Genomic DNA, 20,697 nt, shown 5'->3' with positions numbered 1-20,697 from the left:
CCCCCACAATCTTATTTAGAATAAGTTATTAAGCTGTGGAAGGGGCAAGTTGGGAGAGGGAGGAGGGGAGAGAGCTGGTGGGGGAGGGGTGAGAGCTGATGGGGAGGGGTCAAGGCCGTGTTGGGGAGAGGGATCAGGACCGCGTTGAGGTGGTGAACAGACAGACACGGGTGGATCTACCTGCCGAAATAAAGGAGCAATAAGAAGGCCATCTCGGGATCTACCAGCATCTTCTGGGGCTTGATGTCTCAATGGAAAACCCCCTGAGGATGGAAGTAGGCCATGCTCTGCCACAGCTGGTACATGAACATCTGGCAACACAACGATATAACATGACCCGCTCTGCCTCCACACTGGCCGGGTCTATATCCTGAGGGTAAGGGGAGGTGGGTGAAGGGCTCCTCCCTGCCAATCAACATCCATCCTCATCATCCTCTCCGCCCCTCTCCCCTCACTACCCTTTCTCTCCTCACCAATACCCATTGAGACCCTCATGCACCCTTCATCGATATCCAGTCCCCAGCGAGACTCAGCCAGTAAACTCCTTCATATCCTCCAACCCCACCATCCAAGCTTGCCCCAGTGGACAACTTGACCACCCAGACCCACAACCACCTTGATGTAGATCATGGGAATGGGCTGCTTGGCCTTGTTGAAGTGCTGGACCATGCAGTGAACCGTCTCGGGAACATAGACCAGACCCAGATTCAAATAAACCTCCTCTTTCTCTTGGACACAATACAAACATGTCAGCTGGATTTACCCTCCAACACCCAGTGCCTCTCCCAACTGGAGTGCCAGCCCCTCCTGCTCTCTGTAGGCCTGATGCCCCCAGTGCTCAACACAACATTGCATGAATCCAAGGGCTCAGCGAGCAGAGCGTCAACAGGCCGTAGTGGACCCGTCCGCTGCCCCATCATTCGGCTTCTGGTGAGACTGCACAAAATTTGCAGCTCTGACCGCCCTCCCACATGAGGCAAGGAATCACCGGGAGAGAAAAACCATTGACGTTTCGAGATGAGAAATGTTTGCAGCCGGATGTTGGCTGGGGTCGAACATGTGGAGGCTGAGTTGTTGGGACGATTCAGAGCAGGCGTTGATTTGGAAGGGCACCAAAAGGTTCTGGGGAAGTGAGTTATGGGGGAAAATACATTCGTGAAATGAATTGGGGAAACAGACTGGAGGGGCTGAGTGGCCGAATTTGGCGACCTTGTCTTGTGGTCTTGCTGCTGTCTGGAGTTGAAATGGCAAGAGGTCATGAGTTAATGGGTGAGGAGCAGGGCAGCCAGTGTCAAGGAGTCGGCACTGGTCAGAGGGGCAGGATGGAGGCAACAGAGAGGCTGCAGCGAGACAGATCGATTGAAGGAATGGGGAAGGTAGCAGCAAATGATATGCATCAGAGTGGGGGTGGGGTGGGTGCAGGTGGATCTTACCTTGACTACAGAGGAGTAGAAGTTGAGAAGAGGGACGATGACGGTGTGATCCAACTTTCGCACGATCTGCAGTTTGCGGTTCTATGGCGAGAGAAGAACATCAGCAAGGCTGGGCGATGGGTCGGGGCCCTGAGGGGCAACTTGTCCAAGTTGAGGGGGGAGGCGGGGAGGAGATTTGTCAAGAGGTCAGAGGTGGTGAACTCCAAGGGATGCCGAAATGGGGGACTCGTCGAAAGTCGGTGGGGGGGACTTTTTGTGTTGCTGGAGCGGGGACTCGTCAGGGGGTTCAATGAAGTATCACTTCCGTTTTTATGATTGTTTTCCCAGCTTCTACTAAACATTGAATTTGCAGAAAATCTTTGATATTTGCCAGGTGTGTGTGTGTGTGTGTGTGTGTGTGTGTGTGTGTGTGTGTGTGTGTGTGTGTGTGTGTGTGGGGTGGGGGGTTGTGTGTGGGGAGGGGGGCTGCTGTTGTGGGTTTGTGTGACTTTCTCTGTTTCCAAACCCCTTGGCTGCTTTGGTCTCTGTCAGATGCTCCTCTTTCCACCCACGCTTCAAAAATGTGTTTGGGGTGTTTGTCAATTGGGTGTAATTGTGTGAAACGTGCTCATGTGTCGCAAGGGCCTGTGAACGTGCTGTAGGCCCTAAAGTTAAATATCAGGGTTTTCCATTTCCACACAACTGCTCCTCCCCCTCACCTTGAATCTCTTGTCCTGCAAGATCTTCTTGATGGCAATCAGCTCTCCGGAGTCCACCAGCCTTGTCTGGTACACCACACCGAAAGATCTATTGTCGATGATTTTATCATCTGTGCAGGACACCACCTTGGGGACGTTGGGTCCATGACACGGTGTGGCCACCTCTGTTGTGACTTTATTGCCATGTCCTCTGGGGCAGAAGCAGCAGCATTTACACACCCAGAGGGTACACAACAGGTCATTTATCCCAACCCAGCCTTGCTGTCCAAGTTAGTCTCTACCCCTCCCTCTAACTCCCTTCCAAGGGTCACCTAAATGTCAGAATTTATCCTCTGGTGGTTTGTTCCAGCCTCTCAGTAGAAATATTGCCACCCGAGGTCCCTCTTTGATCACTCTCCTCAGACTGAGGCCAGTTCCGCAGCCGTTCACTTTGTCTACAACCCTCCCTCCATGGGAGGATCTGGTCATCCTTGACCTTCAGCACGTCCCGGGGAGATGAACCACTCTGAACCCTACCACGGGTTTAGCAGAAGCCCTCCACATTCGCAGAAGCTCAGCAACACCGTGATCTTCCATGATGCAAGTGAGACCTCGTCGCCAGAGGGAGCAGGTGGTGCAGAGAGAGCCCCACTCTTCACCGCTCAACTCTGTTGGGTCCGCCGCAGCAGAAACACTTTCTAACACCTTGATCCAGGTCCACTGGGGGAAAGAATCCTATCCCAGTTGGGGGGGTGTGGGGTGTATGCAAGGGTGGAAGTGATCTTGTAACCATGGGGGGGGAGTGGCGGGTGGAGGAGCGGTCCTGTCTCTCAGTGGACAGATCCCATTCCAGGTGGAGGGGGAGCTCTGTCCCATTTCTGTTGAAAGGTCTGCCTTCCATCCCCCTCGCAACTTCTCTTCTCCCTCAGACACCTCACACTCTCCCCTGCCCCGATTCCTCTACCACACTCTCATCCCCCACCCAACACCACCCCCATGGTTTCCCCAGTGCTTTCCGTCCCCTCGCACCCCATTCCCCCCAGCTCAACCCTATGTCCCCTATCTCAGATCCAATCTCCCTTGACATTAGCCTGTGGTGCTACCCCGTTCCTTTGTTCTCCCCTCCACTCCTACAGACCCCATCCCTGTATCCCCTCACATGCCATTGTTCTCCCCTCCCCAGTCCCCTCCAGCTGCCCCATAAAGTGCCCTGCACTCAGGATGGGGAGAGGGGATTCAATGCAGCCTCCATTCTCTCCGCCCACACTGGGTAAAGGATGGTGCCAGAGGAGGTTCTGTCCCAGTAGGGGAGCCTGTAGCAGGCTCTTTATCTCACCCATGGGCGCAGGGTGCTTCCAAACACAACCCTGTTGATCAGAGGGTCCCTGGGATGAGACAGCGTCCTACTCCGACACGCGGGCCAGAATCCCCTTCCAAGAGAGGCATCTTTCTCGTGTTGCTGTGCCATGGCACGACTCAGCTATGGCTGCCCCATGCAGTGACATCATCACCCCCTCTGTGTCATCATCTCCCCCTTCTGTGACACCTCCCCTCTCTGTGACACCACTAGTGTAATGGGCAGGGACATCCAACCATTTAAATCCTCCTCAATTTCCCCAAGCAAGGGGAGAATAATTCAGCTGGTCTAAATTACTCGTTGTTATCTATTCTAACTCCTAGATATTTGATCCCATTTTGCCGCCACATTTGTTGACTATTTTCTCGACATTGGCTCTAATCCCTCTTCCTAAGTGACATGATTTTGCACATATCCCAAAAGAACTTATACCCAGAGATCTCCCCATAGTCCTCCAGGGTGGAGCACAACTTTGGCAATGAGTGTGTCGGGTCTGTCAGATATATCAGAACAACTTCTGCAAATAAATTGATTTCATGCTCTTCCTGGCCTGTTCTGAAACCTTTAATGCCTGAATCCTGGCAAATGGCCTCAGCTAATCGCTCCATGGCCAGTACAAACTCACTCACTGGGGGAGTGGGGGGGAGTCAGACCTTGATTGGCATGCCTGTTGGCTACCTCTGTCCCTCTCATCTCGACATCAGTGGCTCAGGTTGGGAGAGTCTGTGCTGCCTCCTGCAGTGCACAGCAGCGCTGCTGGACCACCTTTATCTCCTTATTTTCATGGGCCCTCTCCAAATCTTTCCTTTCTATGATCTCACATTGGTTTCTCAGGAGAAACACTGGCAGCCAAAAGGCACCCTCTGATTCCCCTTAGATTTTGGGAACCCTGACTTCTTGAAGTGGGACAACACGTGGTGACCTATTTTCTCAAGATATGGATCCAGGAGCTTGGACCAGTCTACCAGTTTGCCGTGGTCCGCCAGCATGCTTGCCAAGCACCCCAATCCTGCACTCTCGTCAGTCCACCCGCAGATCTTGTTCTCCCTGCCTGCACTAGATTTCCAGTCCCGATTCCAAAGCAACTCCATTGCAGCTATGTTCAGTCGGAACTCGAAGGACCCTGCTCACTGCACCAATTATTATGTGTGTGAAACTGATTCGAGGGTTCCCAAGGGTGGCGAATTTGAACACAGTTGTCTTTTATTGACACATGTAGTGAAGTCGCACGAGGAGTAAAAGAGACACACATACACAAACTCGCCGGATTAATCGATACACTTGCAACCACTCATGGATAGAAGACTTGACAATCAACTTGTCACATACGATACCTTGAACAGGTCATTCATTCACTCATTGATCTTGGATGCCTGTGGGTGGTAGGGGATATGCAGGTGGCCCCAAATACTTGGCATCACCACCCATTGCTGGTCAGACGTTACCCGATAGGGTATTCCACATATGGAGCATGCTTAAATGGCACTTGGTCGACCCGCTGGCAGGACATCCGAGTATGTGCTGACCATCGTGAGAACATATCACTTTTTATTTTGGCAGGGGTGAGGCCTGATATGGTCAATTTATCAGACTTGGCCAGCTCCCGAACCCCAGCGAATGTGGCCCTTGGTTTTAATTGCTGACAAATAGGGCATTTGGCCATCACAGTTCTTGCAACATCATGAGACCCCCAGATCCTCTGGCCATCATCGTGCCCCCATATGCCCACATTTATGATGCACCAATGCTGCCAAGGCTCCGGGGTCACTCTGCTTGGGGAAAATAGTGGCAGAGCATATTTGAGCAGCTCAGTCCACAGTGGCATTGCGTCAGCTTCAGCGGTTTTCCTGGAGGTGTGTCCATCCACGTGGTGGACCCTGGCTATTCTTTTGTTGTTCCACCTCTCAGAAGATCTGCCAGTGCTGTTGTCCTCAGAGCAGGCAGCCATGGATCTGCCTCCCTGTCTCCTGACGCCGACCCATCCACACTGACGTGCTGTTTGGCACAGCCCAGAAATCCTGTTGCACTGATCGGAAAAGAGGCTCCTGGGCCCGCCTGGTTGTCCCTTTTCGGATCAGTGCCACAGCTGCCAGCTTGGACAGTTGGCTCTCCCCTCCACCTCACCCTCTTATGTCAGTACTTTATCTGTGGTGGGCTGGAGCGCTCCCACTTTACACCGTTGTTTTTCGCACATCCACCAGCTGGAGCCGTCAGTAAACCAAGCTTTTTCCTGCTGTCCAGCATCGAGGGTGTTGAACGGTTTGCCCCAGGCCATGGTGCCAAGCTCTTCTCGGGGTCATTCAAGTGGGAGGCTGTCACTTTCGGACAGGACATGATCTGTTCTTGCAAGTGGCTCAGCCCTTCGGGCCCGGCCGCTGTGCGGTCTGCCATGTACCACTTCTTCGGTCCGCTGTGAGTGGCATCCGCAGATTTAACCCATCACATGTTGGGGAGGTGTGGCTGGAGTGTGACTGTCTCTGCTGCCATCTGGTTCTCTGTGGTGAGCAGGCGAGCATCTGACACTCAGATGGGGAGTCGCGGGAGGCAGCTTCCAGGAGGGAATTGAACCAGAAGCTGTGTGGGACTCGGCGACCTTGCATCTTTTGCTCGAGGCTCCACTAGACCATTGTCTTCATTGCAGAGACAAGTCATTCAAAGGGTCTTCCAGTTTTGAGGGGTTGGGGGGTGCTTGTGGTCAGTGGCAGTGGTGTTCAACAGCGTGTTTTACCATTTAAGAAGCCATTTGTTGTTCAGGTCATCAATGAAGCGGAGAGTTTTTTTTTCTGGGCAACATTGTACAGTAGATGGAGGGACAGGGTGAGATGGGGAATATGTTGGCACCAGTAACCCAAAAGACCCACAAAACTTTGTGCCTCAAATTGTTGGTGGGCACTGCAATGAGGATTTTGCTTTGAGCAACCATTGATATTTCTCTGCTGCCTGGATGCTCAGGAAAATGACTGTTGGACTAGGACCCTGGACCTTTTCCAGGTGGTGCCTCCCTGGTGCCAGTGTCTGGGGTGTTGCTGCTAAAGTGGGCCAGAGGTTGTGGTACATGGAGATACCAATGACATAGGGAGGAAGAGGGAAGAGTTCCTGAAAAGTGGGTCCAGGGCGTCTGGTGAGAGCTGAAAAGAAATAGCATGAGGGGAGTCATGTTGGGATGACTGTCTGGGCCATGCGACAGTGAGAGCAGGAACAGAATGAGGTGGAGGATGAAGGCGTGGCCTGAAGGTGCGGGTTAAGAGCTCCTTGAGGGCATCCTATTTGCCTTGCTCGGGAGGCTGATGTCAGAAGTCGATGAGCCTTGCTGCCATGTCCTGATGAGCAAGAACATCATGGTGGAGTAATGGATGTCATCAGCGGTGATCTCTTGGAGGTGGAACTGATCCTTGGCCTGTTTGAACCCCACGTGTGGCTGCGACATCCAGAACATTGACAGCTTCAACCAAACCATCTGAAGAGCCGCCTGGACCGTGATCTTCACGTCCAACTGAAGGGCTGGGTCCTGCTGAGGTCACCACTGTAGCAGACACTTCCATTGAAGAGAGAAGTGGGAGGGGGTAGGATATTGGGGATGGGGGTGGGGGGTGGTTTCTTTATTCTTTCTTTTATAGATGCCACACATTAGATGAGCATTATTATTAATTGTGTGAATTTGTTGTGGTTTTAAGTTTATAAATATTTTTTAAAAATGATCGGCAGGACCACGAGTGGCAGATAGGATGATGGGGACTCTCTCCCCCCAACCCACCCACCCCAAATATCAATGGGATAAACCGGGTTCATTGTCAATGTCGTCGAGGATCCCTTCCACCTGCCCACAGCATTTGGCAGCTCTTCTCATCAGGAAAGAGGTCGAGGAATATCGGAGCCAGTAGCACCAGGCCCAGAAACAGATTCTTCCTGCGAGCAGTGAGAATGGAGAATGATGGATGACCGGCTCAGACAAAGACTCCATGACTCTGCTATTGATTCAACAGAATTTATTTCTTTTTTGGGAGGGACTGCACGTGTATCATTTGTCTCTCTGTGCATAGGTCCGGTTGTGTGTTTGCAGAGATTTCCACCATGAACACAGTTTCCTCGGGTTAAATTTGAACGGGTACAGAGGAGCTTTCCTGGATTGGAGAATGTATCTCATGAAACAAAGGTGACTGAGTTCGGGCTTTTCTCTTTTTCACCCCAAAATTAACTTTATTCTAAAATTATTGACCAAGAGGACAACTGTTCCATGTCTTTTCTCATCCTCGTGTTGCATGCCTATATTCCCTTCACTGCTCATGTTCTCTGTTTAGCATCATTCCACCACTTTGACACCTTGTGGTTACTCCCTGCACTCTGTGGTTGAAGGGGTTCCCCTTAGTCTCCGCCCCTCAAGACACAGGGGATGAGAGTCCTTCCCCACAGCGCCCTCGTGTTGGCTGCGCCAAGCCTCAGTGCATCTCTCAGCAACCTGGAATAGGCCGGTGGGCAGCATTCCCTCACCCACATCTCCATGTGCTAAAAGACCAGCAGGTTAACGTCGAACAGTTATGCCCTTCGGACCTCGATGTTGCGCTGACCTATCAATTCCAAGCAAAATAAAAACTAGACCCTTCCTCCTTCATAAACCTCCATTCTTGCTATGGAGGGAGTGCAGAGGGGATTCACCAGGCTGATACCAGGAATGGCAGGAATGACTTATGAGGAAAGATTGCGCAAATTGGGATTATACTCCCTGGAGTTTAGAAGATTGAGAGGGGATCTCATAGAGACATATAAAATTCTGGCAGTACTGGACAGAATGGATGCAGATGGGATGTTTCCAAGGATGGGAAAATCCAGAACCCGGGGCCATGGTTTGACGATAATAGGCAAACCATTTAGGATGGAGATGAGGAGGAATTTCTTTACCCAGAGTGTGGTGAAGCTGTAGAATTCATTGCCACAGAGGGCAGTAGAGGCAGGTTCATTAAATATGTTTAAGAGGGAATTTGATATATTTCTTCAGTATAAGGGTATTAAAGGTTACGGAGAGAAGGTGGGGATGGGGTACTGAAATTTAAGATCAGCCATGATCTCGTTGAATGGCGGAGCAGGCTCGAAGGGTCGAATGACCTACTCCAGCTCCTATCTTCTATGTTTCCTTCATTCATGTGTCCAAGAAGCCCTTAAATGCCCTAATATTTCAGCCTTCATACCACTCCTGGCAAGTCATTCCTGGCACCCACAACTCTGTGTAAAAACAAGTACCCCTGATATTGCCCCTAAACCTTCCTCCCTTTGCTTTGGGCTTCTAGTGTTTGCTTCTCTTATCTGGGTTTCAGGCAGACCAAAGGGCATCTTTCACTGAGATTCTGGTCTTCCAGCAGTTCTGCATGTCTGTCTCTGGATGCTCCGCTCAGGGGACCACCCCGCAGTATCTCATCAAGTCCTAGTCTCTGTGTCAGCAGGAATTCCATGCTGATCACTGCCTGATGGCCCTGTGGTCAATAGTGTTTGTCTATGCAACCATTCCCATGAAGGTGATGGGGCAAAGTCCTGCTGACTAGGACATTGTGTGGCATCAGGGCCAGACCAATCTTTCACAACACCTGAGCCAGGTAGAACCTCAGCACATAGAAGCTTTTGGTGCCCTTGCACTTTGTTTCCAAGCACAGCCATACACAATAGCCATGCTGGTTAGGGTTATTCCCCCATTGATTGACGATGTACATGGTCCTCCAGACTCTATCCATTTTGGACCCCCACATCAATAGGAAATGTGTTTTGGGAATTGACAGGGTGGAGGTGTGGGGCTGGGCCACACCTGCCTCACGTGCAGCAGTACCAAGAGCTCCTTGCACCTGATGACCGGGTTCTACCAGTTTGACAGAGTTGGGCATCTCTGTGGTTCTCCCTGTCTCCTGGAACTGGGGGTCTCCTTACAGCTCCCCATCTCCTTGAGTTGGTACTTTGTTCTCCACCATCACCACAAGACAACCAAGACCCCTGGATGGAGGGCAGAGGCGCAGAGAGATCAGTGAGAATACGGGTAGTTTCAACAGGGTGGGGTCCATCCTGATGCCTGATAACAGGAGGAAACCAATGGGGAAGGAGGATGCAGGACATTCGATAGCAGGTGGGGCAGGGTGTAGACATTGCAGCTGACTGGAATTGTCAGGGGGATATTGAGACCTGGGAGAGGAGGGGAAGGAGGGTGCAATTGTGTTCTGACGAGAGAGTGCTGAGGGAGAGGCAACATGGGTGGAACCTCAAGGCAAGGGACCCCTGAATTTTTTGCAGGGATGGGCTCTGTAAATAGACTCCCAGATATCCAGCAAAGAGCATCTTTGTCCCCCTGCCATCAGGAAGGAGATATGGAGGAATAAAAGTAGAGAAGCCAGGGAGGGAAATAGCTTCTTCTCACAGGCCGTGAGATTGACAAGGCAACATGAGCTTGATGGGAGCTAAGAATGAAAAGGTGGAGAGGAATATGGACTGATTACAACAGCACAGCCAGCAGGAGAGTGGGGCCGAAGGGCCTGTTTCTGTGTTGTCTATCTGGACCAGCCTTTTGAGTTCAAGCTTTAAAAGACCAAACCATTTTTAAATTTAATATCAATGGTATAGAATGAATCAAGGGACAAGATGTCTGTCCAGCGGCAAGCGTCGAAGGCATTTCCTGAAACAGAGGCTCTGAAACTACAGGGAGGTTCTGGCCGGAATGAGGTCCCGCTTCCTCTGGAAGGAGGAGAGGAGGCAGGGATAATGTGGGGTAAGGGGTGCCTTCCTACATTCACTTCCCATTTCCTCTACACCATACACCTCTTCATTTCCCTGCCCATTCCCCTCCCTCATCACCTCTCCATTTCCTGTGCCCCGCTCGCCGCCCACGCTCCCCTCCCCAACTTAACCCTAACCCCTAACAAACCCTAACCTTAACATTAACACTACCGATACCCTTAAACACTACACCACATCCCCAACCCTAACTCTTATTTCCACCCTGTCCTCTAACCCTATCCCTATGCTGTCCCCTAAACCCAACCTAATCTTACCCACCTTCCCCTAACCCCAACTCACACCTCACCTCTACCTCCTACTCCTACCCCCTTCCCCTAAACTTATCACAAGCCCACTTCCCCGAACTCTAAACCTAACCCTAAACCTCGACCTAACCCGATCCCACATCTCCTAACCCTAAACCTAACTTTACCTCTACCCGTCCCTGACCTTTATCTTAAATCTACCCACCTTCCCCAACCCTAAGCTAAACCCTACCCCTATCCTCTACACCTACCCCCTTCCCCTAACCCTACCCCATACCCGCACCGCCTACCACTACCCCATTACCTACCCCTACCCTCTCACTACCCCCCTTTCTCCTACCCCCTTCCCCTATCCCTCCTTCCCCTGTTAGGGGTAGGAAGGGAAGGGGAGGGGAAGGGGAGGAGGGGAAGGGTAGGAGGCGAAGGGGAGGGGGAAAGGAGAGGGGAAGGGGAGGTGAAGGGAGGAGGGCTAAGTTTCGGGCATAGGTGTGAGGGTAGGTGAAGGGGAAGGTGAGTGGGAGGGGATTGGAATGGAGGAGAGGTAGGGGAGAAATGGGAGGGGAAGTGGGTGAAGGGATATGGAAGAGGTGGGGAATGGAGTTGGCAGGGCCAGAGGGAGAAGGGGAGGGGTTCAGGCCACCATGATGTTGTCCGTTCTCTGTTCAGCTGGGATGCAATGTTCTTCTGGACTCGTGTCTTGTCTCTGAGATCGCTCCTTCTCCTGGGAAGAGAAATATGAGTGATAGAGATGCCGTCTCCGAGGCCTGATCACGATGACTTTGGAGGGCCCCAACTCTTACCCTATCACCCCCCTCCCTACCCCTGCACACTAGGATCTTTCCCATTCCTCTGCTTTACCTGAGGAAGTGTGTTTTGGAGAAAAGCACGATCTATCTCTGCAGAGCTCAGAGCCACGTGTCTCCATCAGGCAACACCCTGGTTCACCATGACATGGCAGCAAGATGTTGGACAAATCGTGGATGGATCAGTCGAGTCCCTTCAGCTGACCCATCTGAACCTACCCCACAACAATATTACTCTTCCCTCCCTCTCACCAGTACCTTCTGTTTTTCTTTTATTCCTGTCCCTATATTAAAATCTTTTTTGTGTCTTTTTTGGATGAGCCTCCAGTACCACCCCTGCCAATGTATTCCAGCCACCCACTACATTCTGTGTGAATAAAATATCCCCCTCACATTCTGTCTAAAGTTCCCTCATCTCACCTTATTTAGATGTCCACTGGTATTTTTGCCCCAGGAATGCACACAATATTCCAAGTGTGGTCTGACGAGAATTTTGTACATCTGCAGCATTACCTCTCAGTTCTTGAACTCAATCCCCTGACTCCTGAAGGCCAGCACACAATACACCATCTTAAACTCCCTCTCAATTTGCACAGCAACTTTGAGCGATTTATGGCGCAGAATCTAAATATATCTCAGTCCTGCACACTGTTCATAATCCTGCCATTAACCAAGTGCTCTGCCCTCACGTTCTTGTAATCCGCATTCAATAAAGATATTGGTCTATATGAAGCTAATTTTAATGGGTCTCCAACCTACTTTGGAATAACTTTTATTCATGCCCTTGAAAATGACTCTGGAAATTAACCTGTACCAGTTGCTTGTTTAAGTACATCTGTATTTACAGGATTCAACTCCATCTGTCACTTCTCTGCAAACTGGATGACCTATGACAACCTTCTACACTGTCTACAACATCTCTACCTCTGTGTCATCCCCTGACATACCCACCCTTCCACTCCCATCATCATTCATAAAAATCACAAAGAGCAGGGGTCCCAGAGCAGATCCATTTGGAGAGCCACTAGTCATTGTTCCATCTACTACTACCCTCTGTTTACTGCAGACAAGCCAATTCTGAATCCACACAGCCAAGGCTCCATGGATCCCATGCCTCCCGACATTCTGAATGAGGCCACCGTGACGACCTTGTCAAGCACCTTACTAAAATCCACGTGCAGCACATACAGACCTTGACCTTCATCTATTTCCTTTGACACCTCCTCAAAATACTCAATTTGACTCGTGATGCAGGACCTGCTCCTCACAAAACTATCCATGAGTTTCCCCAGCATGTTTGTGCATTGCCCTCAGACCCAGAATCTGCAGACTTCCTGGCCAGTCCCTCCCTTACCCCTTCCCAGAGCTTCCGCATCCATTACAACATTAAGCATTGCTGCCCAGTACTGCCCAGTACAGACCTTTGTAAACGTTCTCCAAAACCAACTAACCCTTACCCGTACCACACCCATAACTATGGGTGGATTAAATATCCAATTAACTTCTTTCTGAAGTAACGCATCAGGAATTTGATGTTGATTCCAATTTTGAATAACTTTTCATAATTCTCGTTCAGCTCCTTTAAAGTTAGATCCATTATCAGAACATAATTCTTTTACTTGACCAGGTCTAGGAATAAAACGCCAAAGAACATTAATAAAAGAGTCTGTATCAAGCAATGACGCTACTTCAATATGAATTGCTCTCATAGTCAAACAAGTGAAAATAACTCCATATCGTTTTTCAACACTTCGTCCGCACTTTACTTGCAAAGGACCAAAATAATCAACTTCCACGGATGTAAATGGGAATTCATCAGGTGAAACTCTGTCATGTGGTAAATCTGCCATTTGTTGTTGTCCAGGTTTTCATTCTCTCTGTTAGTCACAAAGAGATGAAACCTCATTATTTCATTATTAATATATTTAAGCACTGATGTTCTATCAGTCCAAAACACAGGATCTGCGGACTCCATCTGTAATTCTCTTCTTAACATAGCGTCCATTTTGCTCGCCATAATAGCAGCAGTCAATTCCATTCAAGGTCTGGTGACTGACTTTAATGGAGCCACTCTGGCTTTTCCCATTACAAATCCACCATCTACTCGCACTTGGGTTATTTCACAGGACTCAGTAACTGACAGGATCAAAACCACCTTCACTTACATCAGAAAAATGGTGTAACTGAGCAAATGTGGCCACTCCAAAGTCTGTTGACGTCAAAACGTCCAAGTATTTGAAGACGCTCAATCTAATTTTTCCAATCTTGTGCAATGGATTCTGGATTAGTTTCATCCCATCCAAATTTTCTTCTGCACAAAACTGGTATTTGGCCGGGCTGATCATTAGGTTGAATTCGGCCAGTCGGGAGAAGAGGGTGTGCAGGTGAGACTTGTGTTGTGCCCAGTCTCTGCTAGCGACAAGAATGTCATCCAGATAAATGAACACGAAATTCAAATCCCTGCGCACCGTATCCATGAGGTGCATTATGTCTGGGCGGTGTTCTTGAGCCTGAAAGGCATGCATAAAAATTCGAACATGCCGAAGGGGGAGATGATGGACGTTTTGGGGATGTCATCTGGGTTCAATGGGATTTGATGGTACACGCACACCAGATCGACCTTGGAGAATACTCTCACACCATGCAGATTGGCCATAAAGTCCTGAATGTGAGGGATGGGGTAACGGTCAGGTACTGTCGTGTCATTAAACCGTCGATAATCTCCGCAGGGGCGCCAGCCATCGGAGGCTTTTGGGACCAGGTGAAGCGGCGAGTCCCAAGGACTGTCGGAGGGACGAATGATCCCAAGTTCCTGCAGATGTGAGAACTTCTCTTTCGCTATCTGGAGCTTATCTGGTGGGTTTAACAGTAATGTACGATAAACTGTATCAGACACTGTGACACCAGGTTCACAGTTGGGAGAATATTTAACGGTGATATACAGTAGACTTTGGCAGATACTGTGACACCAAGTTTTCAGTAGTGAGAAGGTTTAACAGTAATGCATGATAAGCTGTGGTAGATACTGTGATACCAGGTTCACAGTTGGAAGAAGTTTTTACGGTGATGTAATATTAACTGTGGCAGATAAAGTGACACCAGGTTCACATTGGTGCAAAGTTTATGGTGATGTACGGAAGACTGATGCAGATATGGTGACACCACATTCACAACGAGGAGAAAGAATATCAGTGATGTGCAATAAACTGTGGAATATACTGTGACTCCAAGTTTACAGTGGGGAGGTTGAACTGTGATGTACGATAAATGGTGGAAAAAACAGTGATGAATGGGTCAACTTGGGGAGAATGTTTAACGGTGATGTACAGTCGACGACTTTGGCAGATACTGTGACACTGTGTTCACAGTACTGAGAAGGTTTAACAGATATGTATGGTAGAATAAGGCAGATTCTGTGACTCCAGGTTTACAGTGGTGAGAAGGTTTAAAAATGATGTACAATAAACTGGCAGATACTGATACTTGGTTCACAGTGGGGAGGAGGTTAATGGTGATGTACAGGAGACTATGTAGATACGTTGATACTGGGCTCAGAGTGGGAAAAAAAGCTTTATGGGAAACTGAGACAGTTACTGTGACACCGGGTTCATAGTGGGGAAAATGTTTGACAGAGCTGTACGATAACCTTTGGCGAATAAAGGGACACCAGCTTCATATTGGGGAGAATTTTTAATGATGATCTACACTAAACTGTGGCAGATACAGTAACACCAGGCTCACATTGACGAGAAGGTTTACTGGTGATGTACGGTAGACTGCCAGGCTCTATATCACCAAGTTCACAGTAGTGAGAAGGTATAATAGTGATGTACGATAAACTGTGGCAGATACAGTAAAACCGGTTTCACAATGGGGAGAAGGTTTAATGGTGATGTGTGGTAAACTTAGGCTGATACTTTAACACCAATTTAACAGGGTGAGAAGGTTTAACGTTGATTAACGGTAGACTGAGACAGAAACTGAGAGACAGCATTCACAGTAATGTGAAGGTTTAACAGTGATTTACTATAAACTGTGTCAGATACTGTGACAAGATGGCGCAGAGGGTAGACGTGTGGTTCCACCCTTCCGCAGTTAGACTATTAAATGCTCAATTTTAAAAGTTGTAAAAGTGATTAAAAATACTGTTTATAGACTTTGGAATAGTGGAGGATCGAAATGGCTGCAAATGTGAAAAAATCGAAAACTCAGTTACAGAAGAAATTACCTTACAAAAGTGTTGAAGAACTGAGGCCAAGTTCAAGTTGAAGTAACAGAGTTGTCGACTGGAGTCCCCAAGCCTCAGAGGACTCCTGCCCGGCTAAGTATTTCGTCGGCGCTAGCTTAGCGATGAGTTCAGCGGTTTCGACTCGTGCACTCGTGAACACAGGCGTGAGGGCGAGCCAGCTGAACGAGGACAGGCACGTGAGCCTGCAGCATTGCCTGGTGGCCAGGAGAGGTACAGTGTAGCATCAGATGACGCACCTGCGCAGTCGGTGGCCCTACCGGGCATGTACAGTGCGTCAAGGGTCCACAAACCTTTGGAGAAGGTGTGGGCTGTGGGGGAGCCTGAGCGACGGTGAACTGACGAGGTCGCTCACTGTTGAGGTAGGCATGCTGTTGTTGGGTGTCCAGACCTGCAGCCGTACTGGAAGAGGACCTACTGCTTTGGAACAAGAAGAGAGCTCAACTTCATTAGAATTTGAAGAACTGGGGACTGCGGCAAAAGAAGGTCAGCCTCAAAGGCAGGTGATGGATCCTGGACTGGATTCTGTGTTTCCAATTCTGGAAGGGATTGCTCAACTCATGGAAGATATGGCAAATATGTCAATGCAGATGACTCATCAGATGACTCAAGGATTTTCGAAACGAAAACTAAAATGAACACTGTGTGTGAAGAAATAACTTTTATGAAGCAAGATATTAATGTAGTTAAGAGTGATGTTACGAGATGGACACGATCAGTGGATACTGTGCAAGATCATTTTAAAAAGATTGAGGAGGCTTTCTTGAATGCAAGAGTCAAGTGGAGCGTAATAGAGAAAAAATGGAAATAGTGGAAGATCCTTTTGTAGATTGGCGGATTCAGAAGAAGGAATTATTGAAGAAGTTTGACTCATTAGAAAACCAATGTCGTAGAAATAATGTTAAGATAGTAGGTCTTCCGGAAGATATGGAAGGTTCGGATCCGGTGAAGGTTTTGAAGAAATGGATCCCAGAAGTGAAGTGCAGGTAATTCGTTCCAGATGGACTGGAATTAGATCGAGTGAACAGAGCGTTTCCAGGCCAATTACCACGAGCAGTTTTGATTCGCTGTTTTAAATAACAAGACAGAGAGGTGATACTCCGATTGGTGGTGCAGAAAACATGGCAAAATCAGACTCCACTGATGGTTCAAAATAATAGGGGTTTTTTAATGCAGATCTGAGTCAAGAAATTATCAGAAGAGACCGAGAATTTAATTCAGCCTAAGAAGTATTGTGGCGAAAGGGATATAAATTTGCTTTTCGTTATGCAGCAGTATTGAAAGATTTTTATGGGAATTTTCAATCTCAGTTTTTTGAGAATGACCATGATGCTTTAATATTTGCTAATTCATTGCCAGATGTACGAGGAAATGGGTGATCGTCACCATTGTCACCAAAGGGAAGGGTCAATGGGAATGGAAATGGGAAGATTGGAAAATATGGAAAGAATGGGAAAAAAGTTGAATGGATGCAAAGTCTTCTCGATATTGACGATCCGGAACAATCATTGGGACTGGAATCACTGGGTTGAATGTTTTTGTTTCAGGACTTTGTGAAAGTCTGACTGGGGGTGGGTGGCACTGAGTCCTTTAGTCACCTGCTACTTGTGGACTTTACCACACCCAGATTTTTAGGGGGCTACTACTTTTGAGTATCTTGTTTTGGGATTGATGTTTCTCTTTTTTTTGGAATTTTTAAAATAGGTGGGATTCGAATACAGTGAGACTTAGAAGGGGAGTATTATTTTTTAGTAGGATTCACATTTGTGAGAAGGTTTTACAGTGATATAATATGAACTGTGTCAGATACTGTGACACTAGGTTCACAGAGCGAGAAGGTTTAACAGTGATGTATGGTATGTTGAGGTAGATAATTTGACACCAGGAGTAAAGTGGGGATCAGGTTTAACGGTGATGTACTGTAGACTGAGGCAGATACTGTGACACCAGATTCACATGAGAATAACGTTTAATGGTGATGTGCGGTATGTTGAGGTAGATAAAGTGATACCAGGTGCACAATGGGGATAATGTTTAATGGTGATGTATGGTAGACTGAGGCAGATACAGTGACACCAGGTTCACAGTGGGGAGGAGGTTTAATGGTGATATACGGGAGACTGAGGCAGAACTGTGCCACCAGGTTCACAGTTGGAGAAGGTTCAACAATGAGGTAGGGTAGACTGAGACAGTTATTGTGACACTGGGTTCACAGAAGTGAGGAAGTTGAAAAGTAATGTCCGATAAACTGTATCAGATACAGTGACACCCATTCACAGATGTGTAAAGGTTTAACGATGATGTATGGTAGACTGATAAGAGATACTGAGACAATGGGTTCACAACATTAACACAGTTTAACAGTCATGTACAATTAACTGTGTGAGATACTGCGACACCAGGTTCAGAGTGAGGAGATGTTTTAACGGTAAAGTACAGTTGATGTTGGCATATACTGTGACGCTGAGTTCAGGGCAGTAAGAAGGCTTAATGGTGATGTGCATTAAACTGAGGCAGATACTTTAACACCAGGTTCACAGGAGGAAAAGGTTTAATGTTTATGAACGGTAGACTGAGGCAGAAAATGTGAGATGGATTCCACAGTAGTAAGAAGGTTTAACAGTGATTTACTTTAAACTGTGTCAGATACTGTGACATCATGTTCACATTGGGGAGAATGTTTAACAGTGATGTACGGTAAATTGAGATGGATATCGTGACACCGGGTGAACAGTGGGGAAGAGGTTTATCAGTGATGTACGATAGACTGAGATCAATCCCGTGACACCAAGTTCACAGTAGTGAGAAGGTTTAACGGTGATGTACAGTAGACTGAGGCAGATACTGTGACACCAGGTTCACTTTGGGGAGAAGGTTTAACGGTGATATACTGTAAATTGAGATATATACCGTGACACCAGGTTCACAGTGGGGAGAAGGTTTAACGGTGATATACTGTAAATTGGGATATACACCGTGACACCAGGTTCACAGTGGGGAGAAGGTTTAATGGTTATGGACTGTACACTGAGGCAGATTCTATTACACCAGGGTCACAGAGGGGAGAAAGTTTAACATTGATGTACGATTAACAGTGTCAGATACTTTGACATCAGGTTCATATTGGGGTGGCAGGCAAAGTGACACCAGATTCACAGTGGAGAGAGGTTTAATGCTGATGTATGGACGACTGAGATCATTACTGTGACATTGGCTTCACAGCAGTGAGAAGGTTTAACAGTAATGTACAATACACTGTGTCAGGTACTGTGACACCAGGTTCACAGTGGGGAGAATGTTTAATGGTGATGTACAGTAGACTGGGACAGATATACTGACGCTGGATTCACTGTAGTCAGAAGGTTTAACAGTGATGTACAATAAACTCTGACCTATACTGTGACATCAGGTTCATATTGGGGAGAAGGTTCAACAGTGATGTACGGTAGAGGGAGGCAGATACTGTGACACCAGGCTCATTGTATTGTTCATTTATCTAATTTATATGCTCCATTTTTTTGTGGCAACTTCCAAACATTCCATAAACTTCTATTCTAATCAGATTTTGTTCATTTAAATAGGTCACCACTAAAATCCCAAATTGTTTGGTCTCTTAAGTACGCTGCACAAAATTAAATTCTTTACCTGGGTTTGGTTCAACGGCATTTCAGTCTGCTTCATTATTTTTTCAGCCCCTCGTTTTGTGCTTTCTGCTTTGCCCAGCCGATTCGCCAAATGGGCATCCAACTCTGTCTTCTCAGCTTGACGCAACGTCTCCTCTGTAAACTTAAGCAAACCAAGAAGACTGAAGTTAAAATTTTCACATTGGCATTTTCAAACACAAAAATGACGCTGTGAGTTGCAATTTCACATCAAAATCCCACTTACTAAACTTGCAAACAACTGAATCGCATCCAACAGCTGGAAAATTGCAAGAGAGCTGCTTGGTTAAAGCAAAAATTCCACACAGTCACCCCATTAAAGGCCTCCAAGTTAAAAACAGATAGCAACCTGAAAGTTAAGTACAAAGATCTGTATCAGGAATATTAACGGCCTTTTTTAAAAAAATCATTTCCACTATTGAAAGAAAACTCCTCAGGGAACACCAAGCTCTTGTTGAACAATTCCTGTTGTATTCCTCAAAATGGTTTGAATCTTGATTTCAAGGAGAGTCACTTGGTGAAATTGTTGGTCCAGAACAAACCCTGCCCACACACTCCCTTAGATACCTGCAAAGTCGTGGCTCAGCTCTGCTCCATGCTAAAGCTATAAAGCTTTTCAGAAGAGATAATGGACTTCAGATGCTTGGACGTTGAGTCACAAAAACATTAATGATTCCCTGAACAACACACCTCTATCTGAAAACCAACAAGAACCTTCCCGAGTGGTAAATATCAACAAGACATAATATCATGTAACCATTGTGTTTGTGTCGTTTGAGAATTGCATTTCCATTCAATCAGGATTAGAGTTTTGGGTGCCATATTTGAGAAAAGATGTGCTGTTGTTGGAGAAGGTCAGAGATGATTTACTGGAATGATATCAGGAATGAAAGGGTTAGTGTATGAGGAACAATTGTCGACTCTTCGACTGTACTAGTTGGAGTACAGAAGGATAAGGGGGTCCTCAGAGGCATTTCAAATGCTAGAAGGCCTGGACAGAGTACATATGGCAAAGATGTTTCCCATGGTAGGGGATTCTAGGACAGGAGAGCATAATTTCAGGATAAAAGGGTGTCAATTTAAAACAAAAGTGGAAAAATTGATTTTGTCAGTGGGTCATGAAACCCACGTGAGGTCATTGGCTGTATTTAAGGCAGAGATTAACAGGTATTTGATACATCAAGGAATTAAGGGTAATGGGGAGAGAGCTGAGCAGTGGGGCTGAGTGGGTGAATGGTGGAACAGACTTGACGGGCCTACTTCTGCTCCTATATCTTGTGATCTATATCCTGCTGAAGAACTAGACAAATCCTCCTCTTGTATTCCATTCTTAGAAAACATTCTGCATCGTGGTTTTATGTCACATGAACCCATTTCAGATTGAATCCCATGTTACAAATAACCCATTGCAAATTCTGCATTGAGAGGACTGCAGCTTCCTCATTTTAAAAATTGTTATGGAGCAGCTCAAATGAGATTTCTTGCTTCTTTTTTTGAAAGGGTTAA

The 20,697-nt window shown here is 47.4% G+C and overlaps 2 long non-coding RNA genes across 2 annotated transcripts; both read right to left on the bottom strand.

Annotated features, from left to right (window-relative positions):
- Positions 1-1,451: 1,451 nt before the first annotated feature.
- Positions 1,452-3,585, bottom strand: LOC138745279 (uncharacterized). The gene is made up of 3 exons (XR_011346130.1): positions 3,447-3,585; positions 2,132-2,321; positions 1,452-1,514 (listed from the first exon to the last, which is right to left on the bottom strand). It is a non-coding gene; the product is annotated as an uncharacterized lncRNA (long non-coding RNA).
- Positions 3,586-10,761: 7,176 nt separating this feature from the next.
- On the bottom strand, positions 10,762-19,586 carry LOC138745278 (uncharacterized). The gene is made up of 3 exons (XR_011346129.1): positions 19,418-19,586; positions 19,175-19,315; positions 10,762-11,201 (listed from the first exon to the last, which is right to left on the bottom strand). It is a non-coding gene; the product is annotated as an uncharacterized lncRNA (long non-coding RNA).
- Between the last annotated feature and the right edge of the window lie 1,111 nt (positions 19,587-20,697).

The sequence above is a fragment of the Narcine bancroftii genome, chromosome 11 (assembly GCF_036971445.1).
Source record: "Narcine bancroftii isolate sNarBan1 chromosome 11, sNarBan1.hap1, whole genome shotgun sequence".
In the NCBI taxonomy this organism is placed as follows: Eukaryota; Metazoa; Chordata; class Chondrichthyes; order Torpediniformes; family Narcinidae; genus Narcine; species Narcine bancroftii.
This window is presented reverse-complemented; position numbering and strand designations above follow the sequence as displayed.